Source organism: Taudactylus pleione, unplaced genomic scaffold (genome assembly GCF_031769625.1).
Source record: "Taudactylus pleione unplaced genomic scaffold, aTauple2 ptg000967l, whole genome shotgun sequence".
Classification (NCBI taxonomy): domain Eukaryota; kingdom Metazoa; phylum Chordata; class Amphibia; order Anura; family Myobatrachidae; genus Taudactylus; species Taudactylus pleione.
Window position 1 is genome coordinate 8,089,892 of NW_028285368.1, and position 14,137 is coordinate 8,104,028.

The 14,137-nt window shown below is 47.4% G+C and overlaps 1 protein-coding gene across 2 annotated transcripts in view; it reads right to left on the reverse strand.

The window, feature by feature from the left end:
- The window catches only part of KIAA1958 (KIAA1958 ortholog), a 136,088-nt gene that overhangs the window by 95,244 nt on the left and 26,707 nt on the right, over positions 1-14,137 (reverse strand). The window lies entirely within an intron of this gene.

Here is a 14,137-nt window from a genome sequence, read left to right on the forward strand (position 1 = left end):
CACTTGGGTTACTTCTTCTACAGTTGTCAACTGCACCGTTACAGTCTATCTTTACCGGAAGCCCATTACACCGCAGGGCTCAACCCTGCTCCGGACCTTCATTACGCTGCAGGGGTCAACCCCGCTCCGGATCTTCATTACGTCGCAGGGCTCAACCGTGCTCCGGACCTTCATTACGTTGCAGGGCTCAACCTTACTCCGGACCTTCATTACGTTGCAGGGCTCAACCTTGTCCCGGATCTTCAATATGGCGCAGGGCTCAACCCTGCTCCAGACCCTCATCACATCTCAAGGCTCAACCACGTTCCGGACTCTCATCACGTCTCAGGGCTCAACCTAGTCCCGGACCCTCATCACGTCTCAGGGCTCAACAGTGTTCCGGACCCTCATCACGTCTCAGGGCTCAATCCTGCTCCGGATCTTCATTACGTCTCAGGGCTTAACCTCGTTCCGAATCTTGTTACATCTCAGGGCTCAACCCTGTTATTGACCTCCATTCTATCCCGAGGCCCTAGCCTCGTGTGGGACTCGAGGTTTCACCCCACACCAGTTCAGTGTGTACTTCGAACTTTGATTCTCACAGGGGCATACCCCTGCACCTGTTAGTGCATGTCATGAACTTTGTGTTATTGAGATTTAATGTGGAACTTTGCCATACGTTTTTGTTATTGAATAAATTCTATTTACTTTTATTTCGTGCTGGTGATATTTCATGAAAAGGTAATTCCTAAAACCACCTCAGTTCATACTACCTAGTAAGCCTGACTCTTCCCAGGAGTCTCAAGTGTCTGTAGCCATGACAGTTTGCACAGACCCAAAAATGAACCTGGATCTGGAACAGGCTGCTGGGGTACAGGTGCTTCAGAGTTTGACTGCCCGTCTGGAAGTACAGGAAAATACACAAGTTCAAGATTTGCAATGTTTACAGGATCTTTCTACACGTTAGGATAAATTTAAGATACCTGGTACGAATGCATCAGTGGTTTCTGCTTCTCATTTACATCTACCGACTCCAACCTCTTATAACGGTAATCCAAAAACCTGCAGAGGATTGCTCAACCAATTTGAGTTCATTTTGAGTTATTACCGCAGTTTTTCCACCCCTCGTATTAAAGTGGCTTATATAATGTCATTGTCTGGTACTGCTCTAGTGTTCACTCTTGCTCCAGCGGTAGGCAGGGCACCGGAGCTAGAGAGGGTACCTTAGTGCTCGCGCCAAAGGCGCATCCGAAAAGGGGCATGGCCATCAAAAAGGGGGCATGTCTATTAGAGTCCCCTTTTTGTCACTCTTGGGGTGCGTGCCCGGCACTTACAGACACGCCGGGCAGCCCCCAAGCACTGCAGACAGGGAGAATAGATGCCGGACGCATGCGCCCAGTGTCTATTCTCCGGCGGTGACTGGGTCACCGCACATTTCTCCACCAGCGGGACACTGCGACCCGCGGGTGAAGACGGCACCCGCATGCTGTGAGGGCAGGGTGCTTTTTGCCCTCCTTCTAGAGGGCAGGGTGCTTTTGCACTCCAGAAGGAGGGCAGGGCGCCGCGCCCCGCTAAAACAGCCTAGCGGGAACGCTACTGCTTTCGAATGGGCCTCTCCTTTATGGAGGAGAAATGGATGCTTTAATGTCTAATTACCAAACTTTTGTTTTAACTTTTAAGAGGATATTTGACGAACCTGGAAGATCAGTGGCCACGTCTGTGGACATTTTTCGATTGAAACAGGGAACATCTCCAGTTGGTCAATATGTGGTTCGTTTACAAACTATAGTGGCATAACTTAAGTGGAATAATGAAGCATTAAGAGCAGTCTATTGGAATGGTCTTTCTGAGAAACTTAAAGAAGAGTTAGTGACTCAGGATCTTTCTGAGAATTTGGATGAGTTGATATCATTGACTATTAAAATTGATTTGCGGATGTGAGAACGAGGGGTTCAGAGGAGTCGTACTGAGCATACCAAAATTTCTCTTCCCCAGTCTCGTTCCTCTTACGGTACAACTGATGAACCTATGCAAATTAATAAATCTAAGCTATCTGAAGCAGAGAAGCAATGCAGGATGCGTTCTAATTTGTGTTTGTACTGTGTTCTCTGAACATTTTTTGGCTAAATGTCCAATAAGGCCGGGAAACGGTCGTCTCTAGTTGGAGGGGAAGTCAAACTAGGGGTTCTCTCAAAAAATTTCCCCAAAAAGGATTGTTTAATCTCTGTTGGTATTCCTGATTTTGATTCTGTGTGTCAAGTGTTTTCTGCATTGGTAAATTCTGGAGCAGCTAGCAACTTTATTTCGTCTTCATTGGTTCATGAGTTGCAGATTCCGGTTGTCAGATTATCCCGTTCTCTTTCCCTCTCTGCAGTGAATGGGACTAGAATTTCTAATGGATATGTTACGCATCAAACAGTCTATGAAGCTGAGGGTTGTAGCTTTGTATGAAGAAAGTTTAGAGTTGTTGGTATTACCTACTTCTATGTATGATATAGTTCTTGGTTTACCATGGTTAACTCTTCATAACCCTCATATTGATTGGACTTGTTCTCAAATCCTTTCTTGGAGTCCTAAATGCAAACTAAATAGTTTGATTCCTGTTGTATGATTGGCTGAAGTAAAAAGTAGATGTTCCACCTTCTCTCCCACAGCCTTATCATGAGTTTGCTGATGTCTTTTCTGAACAGGCGGCAGACGTACTTCCACTGCATCGTCCCTGGGATTGTCCTATTGAACTTATTCCTGGTAAAGTGCCACCCAAAGGTCGAGTATACCCTCTCTCTGTTCGTGAAACTCAAACCATGTCGGAGTATGTGCAAGACAACCTGCAGAAGGGATTCATCAGGCCTTCCTAGTCTACCGCTGGAGCGGGATTCTTTTTTGTAAAGAAAAAAAAGATGGCGGACTTTGTCCATGTATTGACTTTCGAAGTCTAAATGAGATCACGGTAAAAAATAAATATCCTTTGCCTCTTATTAAAGAGCTGTTTGACAGAGTCAAGGGGTCTCGACTGTTTACTAAACTTGACTTAAGGGGAGCTTATCATTTGATCAGAATTAAAGAAGGAGATAAGTGGAAAACTGCGTTTAATACGCGAGATGGTCATTACGAGAACCTAGTTATGCCTTTTGGTTTATGTAATGCTCCCGCAGTGTTCCAGGAGTTTGTGAACAAAATTTTCCGAGACATACTTTATCAGTTTATTGTTTATCTTGATAACATTTTAATTTATTCCAGGAATCTTTGTGATCATCGTATTCATGTCAAAGAGGTACTAAGTCGTCTTTGAGCTAATAAGCTTTATGGTAAAATCTCCAAGTGTGTTTTTGAGGTCCCGGTTATACCTTTTTTGGGGTATGTTATCTCTGGTTCCGAACTTCAGATGGATCCCGAGAGGCTGAAGGCTATACAAGATTGGGTTTTGCCCACTTCATTAAAGTCTATTCAGAGATATTTAGGCTTTGCCAATTATAGAAAGTTTATCAAAGCATTTTCAACGATTGTGGCCCCAAATTCCTGCTACGACAAGAAAAGGGGCCAACCCCAAAGTGTGGTCCCGAGGCATTGAATGCCTTCCAGACTCTCAAAGACGCATTTTCTGCGGCTCCTATTTTAGTTCAACCTGATGTTGAGAAACCATTTATATTGGAAGTGGATGTGTCCACTTATGGAGTTGGTGCCATTTTGTCCCAAGTGGCCGCAGATGGGAGAACAGTGTCTTGTGGTTTCTTTTCACAAAAGTTTTCCAGTGCTGAGAGTACCTATTCCATCGGGGACAAAGAATTATTAGCTATTAAATTAGCGTTAGAGGGATGGAGATATTTGCTAGAAGGTGCAAAGCATCCAATTACCATTTTTACAGATCATAAGAATTTGTTGTATTTAAAGACAGCTCATTGCTTGAACCCACGACAGGCTCGTTGGGCACTCTTTTTTTTTTTCCAGTTTTGATTTTATCCTCAGGTATCGTCCAGGTTCATTGAATAAAAAGGTAGACGCACTTTCTCGCTTAATGTTGGAAGAGAAAGAACGAAATGAGGATCAATAAGTACCCAATAATAAACCCTCTGGCCTTTTCTTCAACTTCCATCTCTCCTGATCCTCCTCCTGGAAGGATATTTGTGGCACCTGAAATACGAGTAAACTCCTTTCTTGGGCTCATAATTCTCGTTCTCTGTACATCCCGGGGTTCATAAAATGTATTCATTCCTGCAACGTTCATATTGGTGGTCCTCAATGAAAAAAAGTTTATACGTTCTTGTTCTAAATGTGTACAACATAAATCCTTCTGGCAGTCTCCTGTGGGTCCCCTCCATCCACTACCCATCCCTACCCAACCATGGAACCATCTTTCCGTGGATTTTATTACAGATCTTCACAAATCCAGGGGGTGTACGGTTATTTGGGTAGTGGTTAATCGTTTTACCAAAATGGACCAATTTTGTCCTTTGGCAAGAATTCCATCATCCCCCAAATTAGCACAAATTTTTATCAAGGAGATATTCAGTCTTCATGGACTTCCTTCTGAAATAGTGTCTGATCGTGGTGTTCAGTTTGTTGCTCGTTCTTGGAGGGTGTTATGTTTGTAATTACAAAATTAAACTACAATTTACTTCTGCATATCGCCCTCAGTCAAATGGACAAAACGAAAGAGTGAACCAGGAGTTGGAGACCTTCTTGAGAATGTATATTTCCTCTTCTCAAGACGACTGGATGGATTTTTTGCCTTTGGCTGAGTTTGCCCATAATTTTCACTATTCATCTGCTACATGTCTAAGTCCCTTTTTCGCCAACTGTGGCCGGCATCCTCAAGTTCCTGAGTTTTAATCAGTTCCTACTGTGGACGTTCCGGCAGCCAAAGCTACTCTACATCATTTTTCCTGAATTTGGAGACAGGTACATAAGTGTCTTAGGAAAGCCTCTCATAATTATAAAATTTTTGCTGATAGAAAACATTTGGCTGTTCCTCAATATGCTCAACCCTGCTCCTGACCTTCGTCACGCCGCAGGGCTCAACCCTGCTCCTGACCTTCGTCACGCCGCAGGGCTCAACCCTGTTCCTGACCTTCGTCACGCCGCAGGGCTCAACCCTGCTCCTGACCTTCGTCACGCCGCAGGGCTCAACCCTGCTCCTGACCTTCGTCACGCCGCAGGGCTCAACCCTGCTCCCGACCTTCGTCACGCCGCAGGGCTCAACCCTGCTCCTGACCTTCGTCACGCCGCAGGGCTCAACCCTGCTCCTGACCTCCTTCCTGCCACAGGGCTCAACCCTGTTCCGGATCTCCATCAAGTCTCTGGGCTTAACCTCATTCCGGATCTTGTTACATCTCAGGGCTTAACCATGTGCCGGACCTCCGTCACGCTACAGTGCCCAAACCCTGTTATTGACCTCCATTCTATCCTGAGGCCCTAGCCTCATGTCGGACTCAGGGTTTCACCCACCAGTTCAGTGTGTACTTCGAACTATGTTTCTCACAGGGGCATACCCCTGCACCTGTTAGTGCATGTCATGAACTTTGTGTTATTGAGAATTAATATGGAACTTTGCCATACAGTTTTTGTTCTTGAATAATTTACTTTTATTTCGTGCTAGTGATATTGCATGAAAATGGGATTTTGGTACCTAAAAGGTAAATCCTTTTCTCTGATTCCACAGGGGACACTGGAGGTGCTTACACTGGGGTATAGAGGCGTGGATAACTGGAGCTGGCACTTTAAATAATTATGCCCCATCAGTCCTCCGTTTGGAAAATGAAGACAGAGGAGATAGAGAACAAGCGGAGTAATAGGGAGAGAAAACACAATCAAAACAGACAACATACTGAGCAAACCGAACAGGCAGGAAGCGCTGTGTGGGCGTCCAGTATCCCCTGTGGAATCAGAGTAAAGGATTTACCGGTAGGTACCAAAATCCCATTTTGTCTTTCATCCACTAGGGGACACTGGAGGTGCTTATGCTGGGGACATCCCAAAGTTTTCCATACGGGCGGGAGCGCTCTGTGGCACCTGCAGAACAAAGCAGCCAAAACTGGATGCCGAAGCAGCAAACGTATCAAATTTGTAAAACTTTACAAAAAAGTGTGAATCAAAGACCAAGTAGCCGCACGGCACAATTGTGACGTGGAGGCTCCCCAACCGGCCGCCCATGACGCACCGACAGAACGTGTGAAATGAGCCGAAATGGACGAAGGAGGCCGACGGTCGGCACTAACATAAGCCTGATGAATAGTCAGTCGGATCCAAGGTGCCAAAGTCTGCTTAGACGCTGGCCAACCCCTCCGAACCGCATCATAGAGGACAAAAAGCGACTCAGATTTACGGAGGGAAGCAGTCCTGTCAACATAGATGCGGAGAGCTCTAACCACATCCAAGGTAGAAGACCAACCAGAGTCCTCCAGCAAAGATGGTACCACAATAGGCTGATTAATATGAAAAGCCGACACTACCTTGGGAAGGAAGGCAGCTACCATCCGGAGTTCCGCCCTATCAGCATGAAACACAAGGTAAGGTGGCTTATAAGACAGAGCACTCAATTCCGAAACTCTACAAGCCGAAGCTAGAGCCAGGAGGACAGTCTTCCAAGACAAGAACTTAATATCAACCTCTTCCAAAAGGTTCAAGCATGGATGACTGAAGAAACCGAAGCACTAAGTTCAAGTCCCAGGGAGTTATTGGAGGTACAAAAGGAGGCTGCACATGCAAGACCCCCTGAAGAAATGTCTGCACCTCAGGAATGAGGGACAATTTCCGTTGAAAGAAAATGGAAAAGGGCAGAAGCCTGCACCTTCCAAGTTCCAAGACAAAGGCCAGAATCCAGACCCATCTTAAGAAAAAGCAGAAATCGATACAACCGAAAAGTTCTAGATGGAAGATCCCGACTGGAACACCATGAGATATAAGAACGCCAGATGCGATGATAATGCGCAGCCGAAACTGGCTTCCTGGCGCATAGCATGGTGGGAATAACAGAGACTGGAATTCCTCTGCGTCTTAGGATATCTGTTTCAAGAGCCACCCCGTTAAACGCAGCTGCGCTAAGTTGCGGTGTATGAAAGGGCCCTGCTGCAGAAGATCTGGGTGCAGAGGAAGGAGCCACGGATCTTCTGACAATAGGGACTGAAGGTCCGAGAACCAACTTCTTCAAGGCCAGTTCGGAGCCACGAGAATTACAGAGGCTGTCTCTTGTTTTATCCTTTTTAGAAGACAAGGAAGAAGCGGAATCGGAGGAAAAAGGTAAACAAAGTCGTAGATCCACGGACTTGTCAGAGCGTCTACTGCTGCCGCCTGCGGATCTCGAGTTCTTTACACGTATACTGGGAGCTGACGATTCAATCGTGACACCATGAAGTCCACCTGAGGACATCCCCATCGAAGTATCAGCGCATTGAGCAGGATGGATATCCTGTCGATTATAGGTAATCTGCTTCCCAGTTGTCCACACCCGGGATGAATACCGCCAACAGGATTACTGACTGGTTCTCGGCCCACCGGAGGATCTGTGTTACTTCTCGCATAGCTATGCGACTCAGAGTCCCTCCTTGGCGGTTGATGTATGCGACAGCCGTCGCGTTGTCGGACTGTGCTCTTACCGGACGAGCCTTTAGAAACTCGGACGCAGAGGAAGGGGCCACGGATTGTCTGATAATAGGGACCGCAGGTCCGAGAACCAACTTCTCCGAGGCCAGTTCAGAGCCACGAGAATGACCGAGGCTGACTCGTGTTTTATCCTTTTTAGCAGACGAGGAAGAAGTGGAATCGGAGGAAACAGGTAAACCCATTTATGGGCCATTTTTGTTCTTGAGGGGACCATCGACCCTGAAAGTGATAGTCGAGGACTACTGCTCCCCATCCTCGAAGGCTGGCATCCGTTGTTACGATGATCCAGTCCCACACTCTGAATCTCCGGCCCGCTAAAAGATTGTTGGATTGTGTCCATCAGAGAAGGGCCACTCTGGTAGCTGGGCTCAGACGGATCTGTCGATGTAGAAGCAGATGAGACCCTGATCCCTGTGTTAGTAGGTCCAGCTGAAAGACCCGGGAGTGGAATCGGCCGAACTGTATTGTCTCGATGGCAACTACCATCTTCCCCAGGAGACGCAGACAAAGAAGTAGGGACACCTTTCCTGGTCTGAGGACCAGCTGAACTAACAACCGGATATCCCGGGCTTTGTCTATTGGAAGAAAGATCTTCTGTGATGCCGTATCTAAGATCATGCCCAGAAACAGCAGCTTCTGGGACGGATTGAGATTTGATTTCGTGAAGTTGATTATCCAACCGTGTTGTATTAGAGTCTGATATGTCAGTAAGGCATGACTTGTTAGAAGAGATACAGATTGCGCCTTGAGTAACAGGTCATCCAAATAAGGGATTATGGCCCAGATTCAGAGCAGGAAGCTCTGAGAGTGCTTGCTCTGAATCAGGGCCGGTCTTTTTTTTTAGAACGGCCAAACAGAGCCGAAAGCTCTCCCACTGACATCAGTTGTGATATCAGTGGGGCTGCCCGCAGATGGTAGGCGTTCTCATGGGAACGCCTCCGTCTGGGCAGCCACCCCCCTGGCCCGCCCACCAAAGGGGGCATGCTGTCACTCAACATCGACAGCACGCCCCCTTTGGCACGAGACCCGGAGAGACGGATTGCTCGTCGCTATCTGGGTCTCGAATGCGCACGACAGAGCCGGTTCCATCGTGCGCATGCGCTCTGGGCCACCATCGACCCGGTTGCGAGCGCTCAGCGCTTGCGACCGGGTCTGAATCAGGCCTTATGTTCACTCCCGATGACTGAAGGAGAGCAATCATGACTGACATGAGTTTGGTGAAGATGTGGGGAGCCGAGGATAACCCGAACAGCAATGCCCAAAACTGATACTTTCAATATGGCGAAACGCAGAAAGGCTTGGTGTGGTTCCCAGATGGGAACATGGAGATAGGCATCCTTGATATCCAGGGATAATAGGAACTCTCCTGGTTCCAAGCTCGCAATAACAGACTGCAGAGACTCCATTTTGAACCGATACATCCTCAAATACAAGTTCAATGACTTGGGATTCAAGATGGGCCTGAGCGATCCATCCGGTTTGGGTACTACAAACAGGTTTGAGTAAAACACCATACCGTGTTGATGTTCTGGAACCAGAACTATCACAGATGATACTACTAGAGACTGGATAGCCTCCTGTAGAACCCCGGCTTTGTCTGCAGGTATTGGCAAACTTTTAATGAAGAACCGAGGTGGAGGAGGGACTTTGAAGTCTATTCGGTACCCCTGTGAAATTAGTCTGCGGATCCACGGTTCTGGAGAGGTCTGGTTCCAAACTTGTTGAAATCCTTGCAGGCGGGCTCCCACTGTAGGAGGTCCCAGATAGTCATGCCAACTGTTTCTCAGCTGGTTTAGGCTCCTGTCTACGTGCAACCGTGTTGGCGACCTCTACCTCTGCTGCCTTTTGCTTGTGAGGGAGCACCTCTGGCTCTACCACGAAAGGAATGTGACACACGAAAGGAAGGTCCAGAGTAAGATCTTCTGGGAGCCGGTGCAGTTGATGGGTGGAAGATAGATTTACCCCCCGTGGCCTGGGATATCCATTTGTCTAATTCCGGGCCAAACAGCATGTCACCATTGAATGGTAAAACCCTCCACCGCACGCTTGGATTCAGCGTCTGCATGCGAGGCATGCAACCAGAGGGCTCTGCGGCCCCAAATAGCAGAAGCAGATATGCGAGCACTAAATTTGACTGATATCTTTTGACGCTTCTCCCAGGTAAACTGCAGACTCACAGATGTGTTCTGCTAGTAGGCGTAACTCTGCTCTGGAAGTACCAGAGTCCAAACCTGTAATCAGCTGGTAAGCCCAGCAAAGCACCGCCTTGTTAACCCAAGCAGTAACAAGAGTGGGCCTAAGTTGAGCACCCGCTGCAGTATAAACAGATCTTTGCGTTGTCTCCAATTTATGTTCCAAAGGATCTTTTAGTACTGTAGCTCCCGGCACTGGGAGTGGTGTCTTATTAGAGAGACGGGAGACGGACGCATCTACTGGAGGTGTTTCCCACTTCATCATGGATGATGGAAAAGGGTAGCTAGACGGAAACCGGTGCGGAATTTGGAACAGTTTATCCTGTTGTTTAGAGGTAAGTGAGAGTAGTTGTTGTTGGAAGATGTAGTGAGAATGGAAAAACCGCCGAACTCTTTGGTTGTTCATTAAATAATTCACACTACTGGGATGTAGGAATTACATCCTCAGGTAAGTTAAGGATTTTTCTGACCACCAAAGTTAGAGATTCTACCCCGGGAGAGGTGGACTCCAGCTCTAGAGGGGTCTCGTCCTGTAACGCTTCCTCCAATTCACCCTCCTCAGTAACCTCCGTAGTGAGGAATTCCTCATCAGACTCTTCTGACTGGAGAACAGTCGATCAAGGATGCTTGTGTGTCAGTCCTTGCAAGGAAGTGGAGGGTGCGGACACAGCTGTACCCATTACCTGTACCAGGGTGTCAAGTGACTTGGCAACCCAGGGAGGCTGAGACTTACGTGCCTCAGCTAACTCAGACGTTAAATCCGGCATTACTCCTACCATGTCAGCAGCCCATGTAGGCGCAAGTGAAGCAGGATTAGCCATAGGTGGATCAATTGCTATACAAGCATCACATAACGTGGACCCAGCGGCATGGTTAGTTTGTTGTTACACCTAGAACAGACAAACATCTTTTGAGAAGCCTTCGTTCTGTTTGACATGGATACACACAGGAGGGACAGAGTACAAACAGAAGTAATGAAAAACAGAAGGCTGACTTGGGACACAGAGGAGGAGATACACCCCACTCCCTTCTCACAGGTCGGATTCCCTGCACCCCCAGTGTATTATGCACAGCCTCTGTACCAGAGCCTTCTGTGCTTATCACTTGTTCTGTAGCCAGGAATGGGGAGCAAGAGAATCCAGCCTTCTGTATGTCTGCTGCACTCTTCCTGTATAAGGGAGAGATGCAGGCATTTAACAGTTAAAAAACGGCAGCCACGCTGTTATCTACAGCCGCTTGCCGCATATAGAGAGAGCGCCCGTGCTGATTAGGCTCCGCCCCCTTCTTCATGCCCTAAGGGCTCCGATTATGGCTGCTATGTGGCCATTACCTCCCCCTGCGTGTATCAGCGGGGAGAGGGGAGAAGCAGGGAGCCGCGTGTAGTGAGTACACACAGCTTCCCTAACTCAGCAGGACGGGAGCCACGTGGGCAGGAGCCGGGGGATGTAACAGGCTGTTACTCACTGCGTGTCCCCCGGAGTCTCTCTCGGCAGTGCAGCAGTCTTCTCTTCTGTGTGAAGACTTGCTGTGGCTGTAAGGAGCTGTCATTAGCTCTTTTAGAATGAGCAGTGTGCACTCCTTCCTGATGTTTGCTAAAACACCAGGGCGCCAGGTACCCGGACCCCACCTTTTAGATAGGTGGCGAAGGGTACCCATAGGAATTGTAAAAGATGCTTTGAAATAAAAAAATGAAATAAAATAAATGTATTTGCTGAAGCACAGCATAATGTGACCAGCTCCTAGAGGTACATTTTCTAAACTGAGGGCTGATGGGACATAGAGGGGGAGGAGTTGCACACTTCTAAATTATTTAAAGTGCCAGCTCCAGTTATCCACGCCTCTATACCCCAGCGTAAGCACCTCCAGTGTCCCCTAGCGGATGAAAGAGAAAAGGTAATTCCTAAAACCACCTCAGTTCATACTACCTAGTAAGCCTAACTCTTCCCAGGAGTCTCAAGTGTCTGTAGCCGTGACAGCCTACAGCAGGTCCCATCTATTGAATCTGCGGTGGCACCATCTGCCAGGTGATATATTGTGAAAGATGGCACTAGCACATGAGATAGTTAAGACTCTGGCACTGTGACAAAGCCATTTTATTTTAATATTTATTTGCTTCCACCTTGGCAGGTTATGAAAGAAAGAACCGTGCAATATTTGGAAGAGACATGTTTGGGTCTTGAGATGTTGAAATTACTTAAATCAAGTGCATTATTTTCCTCCCTTCCAGAACATCTGAATGCAGTTGGTTTCTGCTCTGGAACCATAGTCTTTGTACAGTTTCTATAAGTAGATGAAAGCTCCCAATGTATGCAACTAAAGCCTGTGGTGAACACAACCAACTCGGATTCTGAGAGGGATACCCCATGGGCTTGATCAAATTAGGAGTGAAAGGGGCAAGTTGCAGATGTAACGTGATACAACTTGCCCCACTCACGGACCGATCTTGCCCTGGACTAGCACAGTTATGCTCGCAGCCCTGTATTAAACATATGTCCGTTTGCGAAGCTCATCATTCATATTTTCGCACTATGTATATGCAAATACAGCAACGCAGAGTGTGGCCAGGTCCCGGTCCAGACTCCAGCTCCCTTTGCTCCCCCACATGGCCAAGATGGAGGCGGTGGCACTGATAGTTGTTAAACCTCATCAGGATATAGTGTTCATTCTAGCTACGACGCGAGGCAGGGCGCCGGAGCTAGAGAGGGCACGATCTTACGACCGAGTAGGGGGCGTGGTCATTGAAAAGGGGGCGTGTCTATAAGAAGCATCCCCTTTTCGTCACTCTTGGGGGCGTGCCCGGCATTTACGGACACGCCGGGCAGCCCCCAAGCCCTGCAGACAGTGAGAATAGATGCCGGGCGCATGCGCCCGGCGTCTATTCTCCGGCGGTGACCGGGTCACCGCACATTTCTTCACCCGCGGGACACTGCGACCCGCGGGTGAAGACGGCTCCGGCAGGCTATTAGGGCAGGGTGCTTTTTGCCTTCCAGAAGGAGGGCAGGGTGCCACGCCCCGCTAAAACAGCCTAGCGGGAACGCTAAGGATATCACTGCCAGACCCAGAAGACCATGCTGGAGGCGCCAAAACAGGTAGGTCACAACTAGACCACCAGGGACATTTTGTTGACATTCTAATCATGTCAACATTTCATCAGTTTTGACTTGACGAATGTAAAGTAAAATATACATCGGTATTAACTATACAATTGTGTATCTAATGGCAAGGCACCTTCACCTAACAAATATATTCGGTTTAGTAATTTTATAGTTGCAACTCAAAACAATTTTATTTTTCTCTCAGTACAGCAAGTGAAGGGTAATTAGACACTGCCTGAAATATTCATGTTTCTCTTATGTGAATTATGCCTCACTACCACTCGCTTCTGACCTTTGCAAATAGGCCAATTGAACAATAGCAGCAGTGTTTACATTTAGATTGGTTTGCCTAGCAAGTAATTTAATGCAAGAATATGCTCATGTAAATAATGTGTTGAAGATATTTATCTGCACACTTTCTTTTGGTAGCTCTCCCCTGATAAAAAATATTGTTTATATAATAGCACACTTTTTAAAGGCTTGATCACACCAGTAAACAATTATCCTTAAAGGCACGCCAAATCTTGAACAAGACGGAAAAAAAAAGGAAAGTTAGCGTTCCTGCTAGGCACTTTTAGCAGGGCGCCAATCCCTGCCCGTTATGTTAACTGCAAAATGTGCTCTGCCCATTTTGCAATTGATGAACTGTGCAGGGTCTTCTCTGGAGCAGACACACAAACTGTAGGACCGCAACAGAGTAGAAGAGGTAGGCGGAGCAAAGGAACAGACGTAGCTGCTCAACCATATCCCAGCCCACAGTAAGCGCACAAAATAGAATACGTTGGAACCTAGGGCTCCCCACTGCATGCCGCTGGCAGCCCAACTCTCCCTTTCCCCTCCACAGCCTATGCAAAGTAGAGAGCTGCCTGAAGCTCACCTTGGCATGAGCAAGACAGTGATTTAAATGTGAAGCCACAGGGCATGGTACACCCCAAAATAAGCAGCCTGCTGCACCAGTAGCATGCCATCTCCCCCTTTCCAGGGATAGGTAGCAGGGGATGAATTGCAAGCTGTGCAGCTTGGGGCAGCAGAGGGGACCCAGACTTGTTTAGGATGTCGGCTATGGTGTGGGAAAGGAGCGAACTTTTCTGGAGGACGGATTAATGTGGAAGAATTGCAAATGCTGGCAGAGTGGACTCACCCAGACTCAGTGGTGTGAGCCACAATTCTCCCGTATATGGCATAATATATAATGTGGGTACTACTGTGGTGAAATAAGATACTACTGTGTGGCATCATTTTTGTTACAATCATTGTCTATAACAGTTTCAG